The 21,074-nt window shown below is 47.3% G+C and overlaps 1 protein-coding gene and 1 long non-coding RNA gene across 3 annotated transcripts in view; both read left to right on the top strand.

The window, feature by feature from the left end:
* Positions 1 to 21,074, top strand: part of LOC140422430 (uncharacterized) — a 94,594-nt gene that overhangs the window by 27,452 nt on the left and 46,068 nt on the right. Inside the window, exon 2 of one of the 2 annotated variants that reach the window (XR_011947454.1) lies at positions 4,799 to 6,717. The exons of the other annotated variant lie outside the window; for it this stretch is intronic. The gene's annotated coding sequence lies outside the window, so the exon portion shown is untranslated. Of the gene's footprint in view, positions 1 to 4,798; positions 6,718 to 21,074 lie in introns of those variants that run through there. 2 annotated transcript variants of the gene reach the window in all.
* Positions 11,507 to 15,625, top strand: LOC140422450 (uncharacterized). The gene is made up of 2 exons (XR_011947463.1): positions 11,507 to 11,857; positions 12,119 to 15,625. It is a non-coding gene; the product is annotated as an uncharacterized lncRNA (long non-coding RNA).

Here is a 21,074-nt window from a genome sequence, read left to right as displayed (position 1 = left end):
GAGAAAGGGATGGAGCCTTTACAGAATTTAGGGTGCAAAGAGCTGTAGTCCAGATAGCTGTGGGAGTCCGTGGGCTTGTAATTGACATTAGTGGATAGACTATTGCCGGAAATGGAGACAGAAAGGTCAAGGAAGGGAAGAGAAGTGTCTGAGATGGAACAGGTGAAAATGATGGAGGGGTGGAAACTGGAAGCGAAGTTGATGAATTTTTCAGATCTGGACGAGAGCTTGAAATGGCACCAAAATAGTCATCAATGTATTGGTAAAGGAGTTGTGGGAGGGGACCTGGGTCAGCCTGGAACAAGGAATGTTCCACATACCCCATAAAAAGGCAAGCGTAGCTAGGATCCATGCAGCTACTCATTGCTTCACCTTTGATTTGGAGAAAGTGGGATGAGTTGAAGGAGAAGTTGTTGAGAGATAGAACGAGTTCAGCCAGGCGGAGGAGAGTAGATGGGAATTGTTAAGGCCTCTTTTCAAGAAAGAAGCGCAGAGCTCTCTACACCATCACCCCATACCAGGATGGCCTTTGGGAATGACTCTAAAGTCGGCCTTTTTCTTTGTCCAACAGGCCAAGTATTTGCTCGGCTTATTCCCAAACTCGTACAACTTCTGCCTCACAAACTCTCAACTTTTCTCGACCTGCTGAGTCGATGGGAGTCCAAAGCCACTCTTGCTGCGTTAACCTCCTTCAGTAATAGCTTACTCGGGCCCTCCATATGATTCTCCTCCACCTTCGCCAAACAAACCTCCAGACGCCGCTGGTTCTCCAGCATCCTGCACCCTTCATTAGCAGTGTGAGAAATGATCAGCCCCGAGCATAAACGTCACACGTCCTCCACAAAATGGAGGGGGAAATCCCAGGGTTTGAGTTAACCAAAAGGGAGACCTCGTATCTCGTTTTTGTGGCTGCCAAAAAATCCTGGAAGAACTAAATCCTCAGTCCCTCATGGAGCCGGGTCCCAAATGACCTTACCCGTCTCCAGGACCCTCTGGTGATCTTTCAAGTTGTGGAAGGGAATGATTACAGGCCTGGGATGAAAACTATCCCTCGGCCTCAAAGACAGGATCCGATGCCCTTTCTAATTTGAAACACCCAGGCTTCACATCTATCTTGAGAAAATGTGGCAGCCAGTCCTCGGAGAACCTAACAGGAACCTTATCCTCCACACCTTCTGGCAGGCCGACGACTTGGATGTTCTTTCTCTCACCCTCGGTTCTCCAAGTCCTCCAGGAGTCCACCACACCACTCAGCCGGTTTTCCAAGGATTGAATTCTTGCCTCTGCCGAGGAGGCATCTTGCTCAACGTTCAGGATTCTCGCCTCCGGATCATCGAGCCTCTTCATGGTGTTTTGCAGCTCGGCCTCATGAGCTCACAGATATTGAGCCAGCTCACTCAGCCTCTGGTCAATAACACGGAGAATGTCGGCAGTCATCATTTTCACCGCCTCCGAGAGAGTCCCGGAGAGCGCGGGGTCGAGGGACCTCCTGAGGGTCAGGGTGCCATGTTCAAAATGCGGCTCCACCCCCACTGAATCCGCCTGCACTCTTTTATCGATAGATTTCTTTTTTTAAATAAAATTTAGAGTACCCAATTATCTCTTTATTCCAATTAAGGGGCAATTTTGCATGGCCAATCCACCTACCCTACACATCTTTGGGTTGTGGGGGTGAAACCCACACAGACATGGGGAGAATGTGCAAACTACACACGGACAGTGACCCAGGGTCGGGATTCGGACCCGGGTTCTCAGCGCTGCAGTCCCAGTGCTAACCACTGTGCCACGTGCACCCCAATCAATAGATTTCTTGACATATTTCGGCATAATCTCACCAAAACCAATCCTGAAGTCTTCCAGGGACATGAGAACAAATATTAATTCTGGCATTAATTAGATGAATGCCGGGAAATCAGGATAAATGACGGATTATAGGCGAGTGGCACCAGAACCTGCGGAAAAGCCGCTTCACGTGGTCCCCCCCAGACAGATTTCTGATTGGCGAGGGAGTCAAGGGTCATGGGAAACCGGCAGGAAAATGGAGAGAAAGCTGAGATGAGGAGGGATTTCCTCACTCGAGGATGTAACACAAGTGCAAGGCAATGGCCATCTCCTGCAAGATGAGAATAATAATCTTTATTGTCACAAGTAGGATCACATTAACACTGCCATGAAGTTACTGTGAAAAGCCCCGAGTCGCCACATTCCGGCGCCTGTTCGGGTACACAGAGGGAGAATTCAGAATGTCCAAATTACCTAACAATACGTCTTTCAGGATTTGTGGGAGGAAACCGGAGCACCCGGAGGAAACCCACGCAGACACGGAGAACATGCAGACTCCACGCAGACGGTGGCCCAAGCCTTGAATCAAAGCTAGGACCCTGGAGCTGAGAAGCAACAGTGCTAACCACTGTGCTACCCTTACATCTAACCACCGCTCCTTGACATGCAATGGCATTACCATCGCTGAATCCCCCACAAACAACATCCTGGGGCTTACTATTGATCAGAATCTGAAGTGGACTAGCCATATTAGTACTGTGGTTACCAGGGCAGGTTAAAGGCTGGGAATTATTTTTCTTACTAAATATTTTTATTCTCCTTTTTCACATTTTCATCCAAATTTACACCCACCGACAAACAATCAACAGTAACAAATATAATGTCAATCCCCTGGCCAACAATTCCTCCCTCCCACCAACCCCCAAACAACCCTCAACATTTTAAATACAAACATCAAAGAAAAGGATTCAGGAATTCACCATACAACCCCATACATAGTCACCAACAACATACACAGTCCAACCCCACCCCAACACCCCCACTCCACTCTTTTGTTCAATGTCATCCAATTTTTGAAAGTGCATAATAAACACATGAATTGTACAATCCTTCCACCCTTCCCTTCAACTCAAACTTCACTTTTTCGAGTGTTAAAAACTCCAACAGATCCCCCCGCCACGCCAGGGCACAGGGTGGAGAAACTGACCTCCACCCCACCAGGATCCGCCTTTGGGCGATGAGCGAGGCGAAGGGTAAAACATCTGCCTCCGCACCCGCTTCCAACCCTGGCCGATCCGATACCCCGAATATGGCCTCCAGAGGACCCGGCTCATGCCTCACATGTACCACCTTCAAAATTACCTTGAACACCTCCCACCAATACCCCTCCAGCTTTGGACAGGATCAAAACATATGAACGTGGTTTGCGGGTCCCCCCCCCCCCCCCCAACGTTCACAAACATCCTCTACCTCCTCAAAGAGTCGGCTCATCATCACCTTTGTGAGGTGCGCCCGATACACCACGTACAGCTCTATCAGCCTCAACCTCGTGCACAAAGTTGAGGCATTTACCCTCCAGAGCACCTCACACCACAACCCCTCCTCCATGCTCTCTCCCAGCTCTTCCTCCCACTTTGCCTTAATCCCCTCCAGTGGGCCTTCTGTTCTCCTCAAATCGCCCCATAAATTGCCAACACCACCCCCTTCTCCATTCCCGGAAAGCTCTGTATCTCCTTCTTAGCGAAATAAAGGCTGGAAATCCTACAGCGAGTAACTCACAACCTGACCTCCCAGATCTTGTCCAAACATCTACAAGGCACAAGTCAGGAGTATAATGGAATACTCTCCACTTGCCTGGATGAGTGCAGCTCCAACAACACTCGAGCAGCTCGACACCATCCAGGACAAAGCAGCCAGGTTGATTGCTCCTCTGTCCACAAACATTTAAACCCTCCACCACTGACGAACAGTGGCAGCCGTGTGTACAATTTACAAGATACACTGCAGTAAGTCGCCAAGGTTCCTCAGACAGCACCTTCCAAAGCCACGACCACTACTATCTAGAAGGACAAGAGCAGCAGATACCTGGGAACCTCACCCCCTGGAGGTTCCCCTCCAAGTCACTCACCAGACCGACTTGGAAATATATCGCCGTTCCTTCACTGTCGCTGGGGCAAAATCCTGGAACTCCTCCCTACCAGCACAGTGGGTGTACCTACACCTGAGGGACTGCAGACGTTCAAGAAGGCAGCTCACCACCACCTTCTGAAGGGCAACTAGGGATGACAAAGAATACTGGCCTAACCAGCGGCCCCCAAATCCCCGTCAATGAATTGATTAATTTTTTTAAATACCCAATTTTCTTTTCCAATTCAGGAGAAATTTAGCATGGCCAATCCACCCACCCTGCACATGGGTTGTGGGGGTGAGACCATGCAGACACTGGGAGAATGTGCAGACTCCACATGGACAGTGACCTGGGGCCGGGATCGAACCCGGGTCCTCGGCACCGAGAGGCAGCAGGGCTAACCGTTGTGCCACTGTGCTGCCCCCATCAATACATTTAAAGGAAATGTGGTGAAGCTTTGGATTTCTCTACCCCAGAGGACTGTGGAACCTCAGTCATCAAATATTTTCAGGGCAGTTTGATAGGTTTCTAGGTAGTGAAGTTATCGAGGGATATGGGGGATGGCGTGGAAAAATGGTGCTGGGCGGCACGGTACCAGAGTGGTTAGCACTGTTGCTTTGACTGTACCTCCTGTTTGTTATGGTCTCTGTGCCTAGGACAGGAAGCAGTGAGCATGGATCTGTCAATCAGCCTGAATCAGCACCTTCAGGAGAATTGGGAGGGTGAATATTAGATACAGCAGAGTGAGAATGGAGGGAGAGTGAGTGGGATGGAGATTTACAGCTTTTGGGGAATGAGAGGAAAGAATGTTTCATAGAAATTAAAATAATCTGTTCTGAATTTCTATCCTGTACTGACTGTGATGTATTTTGTAAACTCCTTTTACAGGATGTTAAAAGGAGAGGATTTACAGACGGAAATCTCAAACATCATGTTTAGATCTGACAGAGTCACTCGGTTCATTGGCCATTAAATCGGGAAGGAGGAATGTTCGCCCGACCTGTTGGCTTCAAAAGATTTTAAATATCAATGTGACTGGAAAAACACCGAGACACACCCACCCGAGTGAGAGTGTTCCAGAGCACTGATTGTGGAAAGAGCTTTAACCAGTTACACAGCCTGAAAACACATCACACCATTCACAGCGGGGAGAGACCGTACACGTGTTCTGTGTGTGGACGAGGCTTCAACTGATTGTCCGACTGGAGAGACAAGAGGAGACCCAAAACATGGGTAAACGGTGGAAATGTGGGGACTGTGGGAAGGGATTCAGGGCTCCATCTGCGCTGGAGGCTCATCGACACATTCACACTGGGGAGAGGCCGTTCACCTGCTCTGTGTGTGGGAAGGGATTCACTCAGTTATCCCATCTGAAGTCACACCAGCGGGTTCACACCAGGGAGAGGCCGTTCACCTGCTCAGACTGTGAGAAGACATTCAGTCACTCATCCACCCTGCAGACACACTAGCGAGCACACACTGGGGAGAGACCGTACACCTGCTCTCAGTGTGAGAAGGGATTCCCTCAGTTATCCAGCCTGAACTCACATCAGCGAGTTCACACTGGGGAGAGGCCATTCACCTGCCCTCAGTGTGGGAAGGGATTCACTCAGTCATCCAACCTGAAGTTACATCAGCGAATTCACACTGGGGAGAGACCGTTCACCTGCTCTCAGTGTGGGAAGGGATTCTGTGTTTCCTCGAACTTGCTGAGATACCAACAAGTTCACAATTGATTACAGGAGTAGGATTCTGTTGTTATTGTTTCTGCTTCAATTACACCCAGAACAGCATTTTGTTCATTCTGACAGTTGGTCGATGGGGAGGGTCGGAGGGTTTCTTTCTGCTGGACTGGCCGGTCTCACGACTTTGCCTCCAATGGGCTGATGCTCTCTGAACCTTCTTGCGAATACCTGGTTTGAAGTTTCACAAGAATCAGAAGAGTGAAAGGGAGTTTTGAAGTTTAAGACTATTTGTTTCCATTTCTGTTTGGAAGCCCCAGAACCATGCCACGTTACCATGAAGAGGGACTATGGTGGTTACATGGTTCTTTTGTTTAGTTTATTTGGGTGTTTCTCACTGTGAAAAACTGAGTATGCGGGGCTCAGGGTATGAGGGAATAAGGTGTCTGAGGTGGGCTGGGAAAATACATTAAAAGGTATGATGGGAGATAGCTATTATTTAAGGAATTATTACATATTTACAAGGGGATTGGTTAGCTCAGTTGGCTGGATGGCTGGTTTGTGATACTGAGCGACACCAACAGTGTGGGTCCAACTCCTGTACCGGCTGAGGTTATCCATGAAGGCCCCGTCTTCTCAACATTGCCCCTCGCCTGAGGTGTGGTGATCCTCGGATCAAATCACCACCAAGCAGCTCTCTCGCTCTCTCTTTCTCAGGAGAGAGAAGCCTGTGGTCCTCTGGGACTTTGGCGACTTTCACATAATGTATGACAAATATAAATTAATTTAAGGAATAAATATCCAACAGTAATAGTGATGCAATGGTGCCGAGGGGATTTTCACAGTAGTTTCTTTTGACAATAATAAAGATTATTATTATAACAGGAAACATTAAAGATTCCATTACATGAAAAGAAGGGGCTCATAAAATGGCCAAAATAGGTAATAAGCCTGAGGATTGGGAACTTGTTTTAGAATTCAGCAAAGGAGGATCAAGAAACTGATAAAAAGAAAATAGAATATGAGAACAAACTGGCGAGAAACATTAACAAAAGGACTGGAACAGCTCCTATAGGAATGTGAAAAGGAAAAGATTAGCAAAGACCAATGTGGTCCATTCCAGACAGAGACAGGAGAGTTTATAATGGAGAATAAGGAAATGGCAGAGAAACTAAACAATGTGTGTCTGTCTTCACGGAGGAAGATACAGAAATTGTTCTAAAAACACGAGAGAACCAAGGGACCAGTGAGCACGAGGAACTGAAAGAGATTAGTATTAGTGAAAAAGTAGTACTGGAGAAATTAATGTGGTTGAAAGTTAATAAATCCCCAAAAGCTGCTGCTCTACATCCCAGAGTGTTGAAAGAGGTGGCTGTAGAGATAGAGGATACATTGGTGATCAACTTTCACAATTCTGTAGATTCTGGAATGGTTCCTGCAGATTGGAAGGTGGTAAATGTAACCCCACAATTTAAGGAGAGAGAGAGAAAACAGGGAACTACAGACCCATTAACCTGACATCATTGGAGGAAAAATGCTACAATCTATTATAAAGGATGTGATAACATATGAATTAGGAGCAGGAGTAGGCCACTCGGCCCCTCGAGCCTGCTCCACCATTCATTACATCCTGGCTGATCTGATTGTAACCTCAACTCCACACAGGCCCCTTAGAAATTAAATCTGCGGAGATAGTTATGGGGGAATAAGGAAATGGCAGAGGAGTTAAACAGATATTTTGCATTAGTCTTTATGGTTGAAGAGACTTCAAATATTCCATTAATACTAAAGAATATGGAGGAGGAATTAAATACCAATACTAGAGATGCAGTATTCAACAAACTAATGCGGCTAAAGACAGATAAGTACCCTATCCCTGATGACTTACACCTTAGGATCCTAAAGAAATGCCTACAGAGATAGTGTCAGCAGTTTTGGCCCCCTTATTTAAGGAGAGATATTATTTTATTGGAGGAGGGTTAGAGAAGATTCACTATGATGATCCCCGGTATGAAGGGATTGTTTTAGGAGCAAAGGTTAAACAGGTTTGGACTCTACTCATTGGAATTTAGAAGATTGAGAGATGATCTCATTGAAACATACAGGATTCTTCAGGGGCTTCACAGGGTAAATGCTGAGAGGATGTTTCCCCTCGTGGGAGAGTCTAGGCCCAGAATAAAGAGATGTCAATTTGAGACTGAGATGAAGAGGAATTTTTTCTCTGAGGGTTGTGAATCTGTGGAACTGAAATCTGTGGGGACAGAGTCCCTGTGTATATTTAAAGCTGAGATAGATTCTTGATCAGTGAGGGAATCAAGGATTCCAGGGAAAGGGCAGGAAAGTGGACGAGAGAAATGTTGAATCAGCCATGATCCTATTTAAAGGCTGAACAGCCTCCTCTTCTTCCTATTTCATATCGTCATATGATGGTCTTCGCCCCACCTATTGTCCCGATAACCTTTCACCCTCTTGCTTAACACTAATCTATCCAGCTCTGCCTTCTAAATATTCAAAGAGTCTGCTTCCACTGCCCTTAGGAAGAGAGTTCCAAAGACTCAGCACCCATTGCGAGAAAAAAAGTTCTTCTCTGCCTTAAAGGGGCAAGTTGCTACTTTTTAAAAATTCCAATTAAGGGGCAATTTAGCCTGGCTAATCCACCTACCCTGCTAATATATGGGTTGGGGGAATGAGACCCACGCAGACACGGGGAGAATGTGCAAACTTTACACAGACAGTGACTTGGAGCCGGGATCAAACCCGTGTCCTCAATGCCATGAGGCAACAGTGCTAACCACTGTTGTTACTTTAAGAAGACTTCAATTTCTAGATTCTCTCACAAGAGGAAACATCCTTTCCACATCCAACATCAAGGTTCAATCAAGTCACCTAAACTCCATCGGACACAAGCCCAGCCTGTCCATTCATTCCTCATAAGATAACCTCCCTACTTTTGTATTCCATTCCCCTCACAATAAACAATGACATTCTATTAGCTTTCCTAATTACTTGCTGTACCTTTATACTCACCTTTTGTGATTCATGCTCTTGGACACCCAGATCCCTCCGAACCTCCGAGCTCTGCAATGAATACAAATCTTCAAGTAATAACTTTTCCTACATTGCACTCCATTTGGGAAATTTTATACCACTCATTTAACATATATTTTTGTAACCTCCTTATGTCCTCTTCACAATTTAATTTCCTCCCTATCTTTGCATCATTGGAACATAGGAGCAGGAGTTGGCCATTCAGCCCATTGAGCCTGCTCCACCATTCAATACGATCATGGCTGATCATCCACTTCAATGCCTTTCCCCCCACACTATCCCCATATCCCTTTGTGTTATTGACATTCAGAAATCTGTCAGTTGGGCGGCACGGTGGCGCAGTGGTTAGCACTGCTGCCTCACAGCACCAAGGACACGGATTTGATCCTGGCCCTGGGTCACTGTCCATGCGGAGTTTGCACATTCTCCCCATGTCTATGTGGGTCTCACCCCCAGAACCCAAAGATGTGCAGGGTAGGTGGATTGATACTGGTTCTTGCAAATCAGTCCATAATTTTCCATGTTTTAAAATTCTATTTGGAATAATTGATTCTATAAGCTTGCCCACCAATGATGTTAAACTAACTGATCTGCAATTGCTGGGGCTATCCTTATTGAACAAATGCATAAGATTTGTAATTCTCCAGTCCTCTGGCACCTCCAGCAAAGACTGGGAAATTATTGCCAGCTCCACTGTAATTTAAATTCTCAATTTAACACTTCCTCCTTATCAATTAAAAATAATAATTTTTATTATTGTCACAAGTAGGCTTATATTAACATTGCATTGAACCTGTGAAAATCCCCTCGTCACCACACGTCGGCGCCTGTTCAGGTACACGGAGGGAGAATTCAGAATGTCCAATTAACCTAGCAAGCATGTCCTCCAGGACTTGTGGAAGGAAACCGGAGCACCTGGAGGAAACCCACGGAGACACAGGGAGAACATGCAGACTCTGCACAGGCAGGGACCCAAGCCGGGAATCAAACCCGGGACCCTGGCGCTATGGAGTAACAGTGCTAATCACTGTCCTACCGTGCCGCTCTGGCGACAAAGTTTCTTAATCTGCCTCCATGGCCTGGGTAGCCTCTATATCCTTGGTAAAGACAGACAGTGACTTTAGTTTCATTTTGAACAGGGTGTCAGTTACTGTGTCTCATTCGTGACAAGCTCTTTCTTCACATTTAAACAGGTAATGGTAAGTGGGGGAAAAATGATACGCAGTGACCCCAAAACAAGGTACTGTCGACATTCCGATAAAAGCAAATTACGACAGATGCTGGAATCTGAAACAAAAGCAGTAAAAACTCAAGTATTTCAGCAGGTCTGACAGCATCTGGGGAGAGAAAGGGAGCTAATGTTTCGAGTATGGATGGCTTTGACAAAGAGTCATGCAGACACAAAACATTTGCTCCCTTTACTCCACAGATGCTGTCGGACCTGCTGAGATTGTCCAGCATATTCTGTTACTGGAGACATTCCCTGTCTGCCCAGTTCTATTTTGAAGTCAGCCCCTGAATTCTGTGGACATAGTTTCAGATTTCCACATTTGATGAACAAACGTTGAAATATTTGCTCCACACCCACAGGGTCTCATCTGTTTAAAGCCACAAACAGAAAGGTGCAGTTTTCTCCTGGAGTTTGAGACAGATAAGCTTTCAAAATGATGCCGAGTTTCAACCAATGAGGAAGATCCGAGCTCAGGCCCGCCCCTCATTCACTCTGATTGGTTGGCGGATCAGCCGCTCCCATTCAGGCATCCAGGTCCGTCCCCTCTTCGTATTGGTCTGGAGCTGCTGTCAATCAACCTGGCATTGTGATGCAGAGCATGCGCAATGCGGCTGCTATAGTTGGACACCAGTGCGCAGGCGCGGGAACGGAGTTTGGAGCATGCGCAATTCCAGTGTAGGCCTCGGGAAGGGACTCCTTTGTCCCGGAGAAGCGGAGTCAGCGTCAGGCGGTGGGTGGGAGGATCCGCAAACCCTTCAGAATCATTGTCAGCTCCCTGGTTTTAGCTGCCGGGACCAGGCCCAGGTTAACCATCCGACTTCAGCGACTGGAGGATGGTTCACACCAGAGGAGGGGGGACAGTAAATAAGAGCTGTCACTTTGGACTCAAATCAATGAGGATTCTCCGCCGGGTCGGAGAATGGCCGTTGGCCGCCGTGAATACCGCCCCCGCCGAAGTCTCTGCTCCCGGAGATTGGGCGGGGGCGGGAATCCGGCCGCGCCGGTTGGCGGGACCCCCCGCTGGATTCTCCGGCCCGGATGGGCCGAAGTCCCGCCCAGGAATTGCCTGTCCCGCCGGCGTAAATCAAACCTGGTATTTACCGGCGGGACCAGGCGGCGTGGGCGGGCTCCGGGGTCCTGGGGGGGGGGGGCGAGGGGCGATCTGACCCCGGGGGGTGCCCCCACGGTGGCCTGGCCCGCGATCGGGGCCCACCGATCCGCGGGCGGGCCTGTGCCATGGGGGCGCTCTTTCCCTTAAGCCTCCGCCACGGTCTCCACCATGGCGGAGGCGGAAGTGACTCTCCCCACTGCGCATGCGCGGGAAACTGACAGCGGCCACTGACGCTCCCGCGCATGCGCTGGGAAACTGACCGCGGCCGCTGACGCTCCCGCGCATGCGCCGCATTTCCGCGCCAGCTGGCGGGGCAACAAACGCCATTTCCGCCAGCTGGCGGGGCGGAAATCCCTCCGGCGTCGGCCTAGCCACTCAATGTTGGGGCTAGGCCGCCAAAGATGCGGAGACTTCCGCACCTTTTTGCCGGTGCGATGCCCGTCTGATTGGCGCCGGCTTTGGCGCCAGTCGGCGGACATCCCGCCGTTGGGGGAGAATTTCGCCCCTGATCTCGGGGAATGAAGGAAACCCTGGGAGGTGGGCGGGGAGGATTCACAAACACCCGCTGGAGGCCCCAAACCCCCAATAGGAACCTGCAGGTCCCGAGTTTGCAGCTCCCGGGGCTTGTTTACTTCTTGTGTGTCCCAGTGAGCGGGCATCAGGGTCCCAGTGACCAGGACAGAAAATGAGTGATTAATTGATTTTATTCTCACTTTGCAAAGAGGCTTGAGAACTGAACCCAGCCAGAGTGGAGGCAGGAGGTAAACTGTAAGGAAAATAATTGTGAAGGTGCTGTGCTGGGTTTGACGGGCTGACCAACTCTCATGGTGAAAATTAAGGGTGGTGTTTGCCAGAGCTGTTGGAACATAGAAGCGGTAAGGAACATGGTTCTGTGCAGTGACAAAGATCCAATTGGTAGGACAGCCAGCATCCAGGCAGCATGCAGACTGGGGCAGTGGACTCAGATACATTTCTGTAAAATATGGGACCATTAATCACCCTGGGATTTGCATTCCGCGCGGGGAGCAAGAGAGTGTATGGGAGTAGGATTTACTGTTTTGCAGGTACAAATGAGGAAAATATATTGTATGTTCAGGATTTCTCTCTGTATAACGTTTTGTAAACTTATTTTCCAGGGCACTAGAATGGGTGGATTTACAGACAGGAAGCTCAAACCGAACATCACAGCATGATCTGACAGAGTCACTGAGTCGCCACGGCCAGAATATCATTAGTCATTGAATTTGGAAGGAGAAATGTTTGTGTGTTCTGCCTGTGTGACACCATTTCAGACATCATTGTGACTGGAAAAGCATCAGGACACACAATGGAATGAGAGTGTTCCAGTACATTGACTGTACAAAGAGCTTCAACCAGTGAAACAGCCTGTAAAAAAATCACACGATTCGCAGCAGGGAGAAACCATACAGGTGTTCTGTGTGTGTGGACAAAGCTTCAACTGACTGTCCAAACTGGAGAGATATGAGGAAACTGGCACCATGGAGAAACCGTGGAAATGTGAGGACTGTGGTGAAGGATTCAATTCTTCACCCCGGCTGGAAATCCATCGACGCGTTCACACTGGGGAAAGGCCATTCAACTGTTCTGTGTGTGAGAGGAGGTTCACTCAGTCATCTGCCCTTCGCTTACACCAGCGAGTTCACGCTGAGAAGAAACCATTCAGCTGCACAACCTGTGAAGAGAAATTCAAGTCTTTATCCATCCTCACTGAACACCAGCGAATTCACACGAGTCAGAAACCATTCATTTGCTTTGTGTGTGGGAAGGGATTCACTCAGGTATTCACCCTCCAGACACACCACCAAATGCACACAAATGAGGAACCATTCAGGTGCATCACCTGTGGAGAGAGTTTCAGTCAGTCAACTGACCTCAGTGAGCACCAACGCACTCACACTGGGGAGAAGCCGTTCACCTGCTCTGTGTGTGGGATGGGATTTCCTTGGGCATCCCAACTGCTGACACATCAGTGGGAGCACACCGGGGGGGAGACGGTTCTCCTGCTCCTTGTGTGGAGCGGGATTCACTCAGTCACAACACCTGCTGAGACACCAGCGAGTTCACAAATGACCAGGGATTGGAATCTGCTGTTTTGCTGCTGCTAATCACATCCAGGATTGATAGTCTGACAATATCTGGTTTGATTCTGCTGATGTTAACAATCCCTATAACTGGCTGCAGTTTAATATCCTGAAGATATCAATGATTTTTGGGGCTGCAATGTCCCTTTTTAAGAGCCCCATTTGTGATTTTTTTACCTTAATTCAAGAACTCTCAACAGGAACACATGTACAGTAAAATTCTGAACTTGCACTTCAATCCTAACTTGATCTTTGATGCAAATCAGTGTCTAAAAGGTTCCACTGATTAACATCTCCAATTACAAACTGCAGATTAATCCTTGCTGACAATTCTTACTGACTTCTTCAGTGTTCTGTCCATTATGATATTAAATTGTGAAGGAAGCGAAACAAACGGTGAAATATTATACATGTACTTTAAAAAACGCTTAAAAACCTGAACATCAACATTAATACTGATGAAGTTTGTAAGTCGCTGAGTTGAATCATTTCTGACACAGCAGCAGCAACATTTGGTAAAGGCGGAACCCACAACAAAGACTGGTTCAGACTCACTCAGCCGAGATGACATCTGTCATTGAAGCAAAAAGCAAAGTCGACCTGATGTGCAACATAAACCCAACAGCTAGAACACTGCATTACTTGAAAGTAGCCAAGACAGTTGTGTAAATATCAGGGAGATCCTGTGCAAATAAACATTGGACCAGCCTCTGTCAATAATTCCAAGCTGCCTGTGACAATGGAAATCTATGTCTGATGGGATCAAGAGGGATCTTTATCCGACCATCACCAAAGTTGCCCGGCTGAAATTGGCAGCTGGTGAAGTTCTTACCAACAGAAGTAAACAGATGTTCTGCTGGGTTGATCACGGCTGTGAGCTGGACGTCTCCCAGACTCTGATTGTCTCTATTGCAGCTCCTGTCATGGTTGAGTTGGACAAGGAACCCTCACCACTTGAACTTCAAAAGGTCATTCAGAAAGGCACCCGGCAAGGATGGGATTCCAGCTGATCTGCTTACACACGGAAAGTCCCATCGGCTGTCGCACCTTCATGACCTCCGACGTCTCTGATGGGTGACAGGAACCATTCCATACGTGTGATGCAAAACCATCACAATATATAAAATCAGCAGTGACAGAGGAGATTCCAACAACTACAGGGACACCTCACTCCTTAACATCACTGGGAGGACCTTCACTCGGGTCATGTCTAAAAGATCCATCTACTTGCAGATTGAATGTATCCAGAAGCACAGTGCGGTTTCTCTGCTGACAGGTCTGCAGTGAACATGATCTCCACACACCAGCTACAAGAGAAGTGAACAATTGGTATTTAATCTAAAATGTCTATGCTGAGAAAAGTGAAACGTTATCATTACTGAGTGAAAGAGAACCTTTCAGTGTGAATCACAATTTAATTGTACAATTGGAAAAGGCACCAAAATGTTTGATTCCCTCAAGACAAACTTCAGCCTCACATAGAAACATAGAAAATAGAAGCAGGAGGAGGCCATTCGGCCCTTTGAGCTTGCTCCATCATTCATTATGATCATGGCTGATCATCCAACTCAGTAACCTGTTCCCCGCTTTCCCTCCACATCCTTTGATCCCTTTTGCCCGGAGATCTGTATCTAACTGCTTCTTGAAAGCAGACAATGTTTTGTCCTCAACTGTTTCTGTGGTAGCGAATTCCACAGGCTGACCACTCTCTGGGTGAAGAAATTTCTCCTCATCTCTGTCCTAAGTAGTCTACCCCATACCCTTAAACTATGATGCATGGTGCTGGACTTCCCGCATTTACTTTGTCTAGTCCTGTTAGAATTTTATAGGTTTCCATAAGATCCCTCTCATTCTTCTGATCTCCAGCGAACATAATCCTAACTGGCTGAATCTCTCCTCATACGTCAGTCTCGCCATCCCAGGAATCAGTCTGGTAAACCTTCGCTGCACTCCCTCTATAGCAAGAACATCCTTCCTCAGATAAGGAGACCAAAGCTGCAGACAATATCCCAGGTGTGGCCTCACCAAGGCCCTGTAAAATTGCAACAAGACATCCCTGCTCCTGTACTCAAATCCTGCTAATAAGGCCAAGGTACCATTTTTCTTCTTCACCACCTGCTGTACCTGCATGCTTACCTTCAGTGACATTTCCACCGTTTCTCCATGGTGCCGATGACCTTGTGTCTCTCCAGATTGGAGCCTCATTCACACACAGAACATCGTGTACAGTTTCTCTCTGCTGTGAATTATGTGATGTTTTTTCAGGCTGTGTAACTGGTTAAGGCTCTTTTCACAGTCAGCTCACTGGAACACATTCACTTGCGTATGTATGTGTCTCGGTGCTTTTTTCAGTCACACTGACCTTCCCACAGATAGAAGACAAACATTTCTCCTTCCACATTCAGGGGTCGATGATTTTCATATCCTGACAAATCAAAAGTCTCTCAAAAACCTTGAGTTTGCTGTCTGTAAGTCTTTCCATTCCAATACCCTGTAAAAAGAATTGAAGTAGAATGAAACTCAATAGACAGCACAAAAACAGGTCATTGTACCCAGTGTCAGTGTATATATTCCCTATGAGCCTATCGCTTCTCTCTGTCAGCAGGTATTTCTATTCCTTTCTCTCTTGTGTCTGCAACTTGCGAAGTGCATTCATGCTGTTTTCCTCAACCAGTCCATGTGGCTGCAAGTTCCACACCCTCTGGATAAAGACATTGAATCTAACCAGTACTATCCTGTGTGGTCGCAGAGCAATGCTGCCTCTTTTCTCAATTTCCTGCAGAGGCTGAATCATTGTTGATGAAAAAGCATTGAGCCCAGCAGCATTACTCTTGTCTGATCATCTCTGCAAAGCAGGCGTACCAGCAAAGTCAGCTCAGCCTTCACAACACTCAGAATAAAGCCGATACCTTGTCAAGGAACTGCAATGAACCACAAACAACTATTTGTAGGAATCCCTGTCTGCCTATCCTCCGGTAAAACATCTTGAGATGTTAATGGCGATATGTGAATAAGATGAGGTGTTTCTTCATTCAAGTTTGTAAATTGGAATTCTACACCCTTGAAGGCTGTGAATGCTCAGTCGCTGAGTATATTCAAGACTGAATTCAACAGATTATTGGTTACAGAGGGAAAGAAGGAAAATGGCGACAAGGAGAAAAAGTGGAGCAGGCTCTATGTCCTCCAACTGCTCCTGTTTATTCTGCTCTTAAGTGGCTCTTGATGGACCGTGTCCTCTTTACATTTAGTAAAATGACCAATAACGATTTCGGATGTTATTTTGGTTCCATTCAGGTTCCGAGAATCGTAGAGGTGCATTGCACAAGAGTTGTTCAGCCCATCTTTCCTGTGCTGACTTTTAGAAAGAACGGACTTGTTCAGTCTCTCATTCCCGTTTTGTGTCCCTAGCCATGCACCTTCTCATACTCAGGTAACTATCCACCTCTCTTTTAAAATTAATTAGTGAATCGTATCGCTGCCTTTTCAGGCAGATCCTGGAACTCACTGAGTTTTGCTCAACTGCCATTGTGATACAGGTAGTTAAATGAAGGTTTTTCAGTGGGCAGTGCGAGAGTATTTCAAAAATATCAACAGAAAAATATGTTTGACTATTAAAATTATTGGATGGGAAGGTCCAGGGTTCAGAATGATTTTTCTCCTGGTCACTGGGACCCTGAAGCCTCCACTTCCTGTTCCCTCACCAAAATGGCTGCACGTGCGCCACTTCTACCAAGTTTCTACTTTGTTTCTACCAAGATGACAGCTGGTCACCCTGGGTCAGTGGGCCTACACTAGACTCTGGACACTTTGGAAGCAGAAGGGGACAAATAGAAGTGGAGAGACAAGAGGTGAAAGAGACAGATTTTATACAACTACAACTTGAACAATAACTTTGACAGAATCTCAAACCCCCAACTTCCCCAAAGTAAGAGGTGTATATGAAAACCACCACCTCCAATTCACACATTGTCCTGACTTGTCTGACATTCAGAATTGGGTGAACAGACATTCCCTCCAATTAAACATTGGAAATAGTGAAGTCATTGAGCTTGCACATTCTCCCAGTGTCATAGAACATTACAGCGCAGCACAGGCCCTTTGGCCCTCAAATGTTGCGCCGACCTGTGAAACCACTCGAAAGCCCATCTACACTATTCCCTTATCGTCTATATGTCTATCCAATGACCATTTGTAGGCCCTTAATTTTGGCGAGTCCACTACTGTTGCAGGCAGGGCATTCCACGCTCTTACTACCTCTGACATCTGTCCTATATCTATCTCCCCTCAATTTAAAGCTATGTCCCCTCGTGCTAGACATCACCATCCGAGGAAAAAGGCTCTCACTGTCCACTCTATCTAATCCTCTGATCATCTTGTATGCCTCAATTAAGTCACCTCTTAACCTTTTTCTCTCTAACGAAAACAGCCTCAAGTCCCTCAGCCTTCCCTCATAAGATCTTCCCTCCATACCAGGCAACATTCTGGTAAATCTCCCCTGCACCCTTTCCAATGCTTCCACATCCTTCCTATAATGCGGCGACCAGAATTGCACGCAATACTCCAAATGCGGCCACACCAGAGATTTGTACAGCTGCAACATGACCTCATGGCTCCGAGTGTCTGCGTGGGTTTAATCCCCACAACCCAAAGATGTGCAGCATAGTTGGATTGGCCACGCTAAATTGGAAAATAATAATTGGGTACTCTAAATTTATTTTTAAAAAGAAATAGTGAAGCCATTGTCTTATGGCCCTGCTACAAACTCCATTTTCTAGTCACCATCCACCTCCCTGGCAACTGTGTTTATTTTATCCTTTCACAGGGAGTGGATACTACTGGGAGAAATCATTGCCCATTCCTAATTGCCCTCGAGAAGTTGGTGGTGAGTTGTCTTCTCAAACCGCTGTAATACATGATGTGTAGGTTGAGCCACAGCGTAGCCAGGGTGGGAGTTCCAGGATTTTCACCCAACAACAGTGAAGGAACAGTGGCATAGTTCCAAGTCAGGATGTTGTGTGGCTTGGAGGGGAACCTGCAGGTGATGGTGTTCTCATGTGTCTGCTGTGCTTGTCGTATGAGGTGGTCACGGGTTGAAAAGTACTGTCTAAAGAGCCTTGATGAGTTGCTGCAGTGCATCTTGTAGGTGGTACCCGCACTGTGTGCGACTAATGCAGATTTCAATGTCATATTTGACCAGAAGATGAGCTTTTGACTACATATTTGCACCATCACTAAGACTGTTTATATCCAGCTCAATAATATTACCTGACCGAGCCCTCACCTCAGTGTGTCTGCTCTGAAACCAACATCTATGCAACTGTTATCTTTAAACTTGATGATTCAAACACACTCCTGACCAGCATCCCAACTTTTATCATTTGTAAACTTGAAGATAATTTGCTGCCCATTTTCTCATTCTTGCCAATTCCCTTTTCACTTGGCGCAGTCTTATCAACGGGTTGAACTGTTGATTACCAGAGGCAGCAGCAACACATCCAGCTCTACCTGGCCCTGCTCTCCTCTGCCTAAACTGATCACTATTTGAAAATGAAAATCGCTTATTGTCACGAGTAGACTTCAATGAAGTTACTGTGAGAAGCTCCTAGTCGCCACATTCCGGCACCTGTTCGGGGAGGCTGGTATGGGAATCGAACCGTGCTGCTGGCCTGCCTTGGTCTGCTTTAAAAGCCAGCGATTTAGCCCAGTGTGCTAAACCAGCCCCTGGTTCTGGATTGTTCCTGGAAGCAAGGACAACCCAGATTCTGTTCTTCATGATCATCTTCTTAAATCTCTCTCATGACTTCGAACAAGTGCAAGGAGCTCATTGATTTCTTTGTCACTGACACTGAGATCATCCATTCAGCTGAATCTACTTCCAAAAGTTATTTGTGAACTCGCCTGTGTCTCATTAGGTTTTGTGACTGCGTGAATCTCTTCCCACACATGGAGCAGTTGAAAGGCCTCTCCCCGATGTGAACTCGCTGGTGGGTAAGAAGGTCAGGTGAATTAGTAAATCTCTTCCCACACTTGAAGCAGATGGGCGGTCTTTCCCCAGTGTGACCACGTTTGTGATGAACTGCTGAATCCCTTCATACACACAGAGCAGATGAATGGCCGCTCTCCAGTGTGAATTCGCTGGTGTGTGCGAAGGTTGAACAATCGATTAAATTATTTCCCACACATGGAGCAGGTGGAAGGTCTCTCCCCTGAGTGACTACGCAGATGTGTTTCCAGTTGGGATGGAGATATGAATGCCTTCCCACAGGCCCCACATTTCCGTGGTTTGTCTGTGGTGTGGATGTCCTTGTGTCTCTCCAGGTTGGACGATTTCCCACCTGTAGATTTCAAATTTCCCATAAAAAGGAGTTTATAAACATCATCATTGCCAATACCGAATAAAAATGAAGGAAAGACAATTCTAGTTTGTATGGAACAGGTTTTCTGCACTTCTTTCTGCGAAACAGTAAATCCTCATCACATACGTTCTCCCTCCTCCCTATGCTGGAATCCAAACCCCAGGGTGACAAACCAGCCCACATTTTCTGGGCCATATTTGAATCCACTGAGATTTGCTGCTTGGGTGTCTGACTCGTCAACTGGACCTATGTAGAACTCTGTTCCAACCGTTCTGGCAGCCAACCACCCCCTCCCTGGCCTCACATTTCTGTCAGCAGCCCACCCAACACCGCCCACCTCTTCACGCAGACCCATGCAAGCTTATGTTTAATTTTCACCATGAGAGTTTGTCAGTCTGCCAAACCTTTCAAACCATCTTCAAAATTCCTTTCCTTACAGTTTACCCGCTCCCTCCACTCTGGCTGGGTTCAGTTCTCAAGTCCCTCTGTGCAGTGAGAATAAATCGGTAATTTTCTCTCCTGGTCACTGGAATCCTGATGCCCCGCCCACTCTGTTGTTTCACCAAGACGGCCGCAGCTGAAGCAATCAAGCCCCGGGAGCTGCAAAGTCAGGATCTGTGGGCTCTTCTTGGCGGTTTGGGGCCTCCAGCGGGTGTTTGTGAATCCTCCCCGCCCACCTCCCAGGGCTTCCTTCCTTTCCAGAGATCAGAGTCCTCATTGATTTGAGTGCAAAGTGTAAGCTCTTATTTATTGTCTCCCTCCCCCATCCTCTGATGTGAACCATCCTCCAGTCGCTGAAGCAGGATGGTGACCTTTAACCTGGGCCTGTTCCTAGGAGGGAGAAGCCCCGCAGCTGCAAACCAGGGAGCTGACAATGATTGTGAAGGGTTTACGGATCCTCCCTCCCACCGCCTGACGCTAACTTTGCTTCCGCGGGACAAAGGACTCTCCTCCAGACGAACAATAGCATTGCGCCTGCGCGCTACTGTCTCACCTCATCAACCGCACTCCCTCCGTGTCCCGATCAGGCAGCAGAATGTGGCGACTTGGGGCTTTTCACTTTGTTGCAACGTTAATGTGAGCTTACTTGTGACAATAGAGATTATTATTATGAAAGACAGACCTTTCAAATGTCTAAACTGTGGGAAATGCTATAAAACGTCCCGTGAACTGATGTCCCATCAGCTTGTTCACACTGATGAGAGACCGTTCAGGTGCTCTCACTATGGGACTAGATTCAAGCGATCGGAGCAACTCACTGTACACCAGCGAATTCACACTGGGGAGATCCAATCTTTCCTCATTGTTAGAATTCTCCATCCCGGGCAACATCATCATAAATCTCCTCTGCAGCGGGCAGCACCGTGGCACAGTGGTTACATTGCCTCATGGCGCCGAGGTCCCAGGTTCGATCCCGGCTCTGGGTCACTGTCCGTGTGGAGTTTGCGCATTTGCCCCGTGTTTGCGTGGGTTTCGCCCCCCACAACACAAAGATGTGCAGGGTAGGTAGATTGGCCACAATAAATTGCCCCTTAATTATGGGGAGCTAGTAGAAGGGCTGGGGGCCCCACTCGGGCTGGAGGGTTTGAAGGCCATGCAGTCGGGCAAGGCCTCGGGACCAGACGGGCACCAAG

Source organism: Scyliorhinus torazame, chromosome 5 (assembly GCF_047496885.1).
Source record: "Scyliorhinus torazame isolate Kashiwa2021f chromosome 5, sScyTor2.1, whole genome shotgun sequence".
Lineage (NCBI taxonomy): Eukaryota > Metazoa > Chordata > Chondrichthyes > Carcharhiniformes > Scyliorhinidae > Scyliorhinus > Scyliorhinus torazame.
The sequence above is the reverse complement of the archived record's forward strand: the minus strand, read 5'-3'. Positions and strand labels throughout refer to the sequence as shown.